The sequence below is a fragment of the Calidris pugnax genome, unplaced genomic scaffold (assembly GCF_001431845.1).
Source record: "Calidris pugnax isolate Ruff unplaced genomic scaffold, ASM143184v1 scaffold2590, whole genome shotgun sequence".
Classification (NCBI taxonomy): Eukaryota; Metazoa; Chordata; class Aves; order Charadriiformes; family Scolopacidae; genus Calidris; species Calidris pugnax.
Window position 1 is genome coordinate 27,269 of NW_015092690.1, and position 575 is coordinate 27,843.

Here is a 575-nt window from a genome sequence, read left to right on the forward strand (position 1 = left end):
TGTGACGTCACTGTGGGGCATCCCCTCCGTTGTGATGTCACGTCACCATGTGCCCCTCCGTCGTGATGTCACGGTGTCCCCGTGTGATGTCACTGTGACGTGTCCTCTCCATCGTGATGTCACGGCGTCTCACGTGACGTCACTATGATGTGTCCTCTCCGTTGTGATGTCATGGTGTCCTCGTGTGATGTCACTATGACGTGTCCCCTCCGTCGTGATGTCACAGTGTCTCGTGCGACGTCACCGTGACCCGTCCCCTCCATCGTGATGTCACGGTGTCCCCTTGTGACGTCACTGTGACGTGTCCTCTCCATCCTGGTGTTATGGCACGTCCATGTGATGTCACCGTGATGTGTCCCCTCTGTCGTGATGTCACGGTGTCACCATGTGATGTCAGTGTGATGTGTTCCCTCCATCGTGATGTCACGGTGTCTCACGTGATGTCACTGCGGGGCATCCCCTCCGTTGTGATGTCACGGCGTCTCACGTGATGTCACTGTGACACGTCTCCTCGGTTGTGATGTCATGGTGTCCCCCTGTGATGTCAGTGTGGCATGTCCCCTCCGTCGTGATGT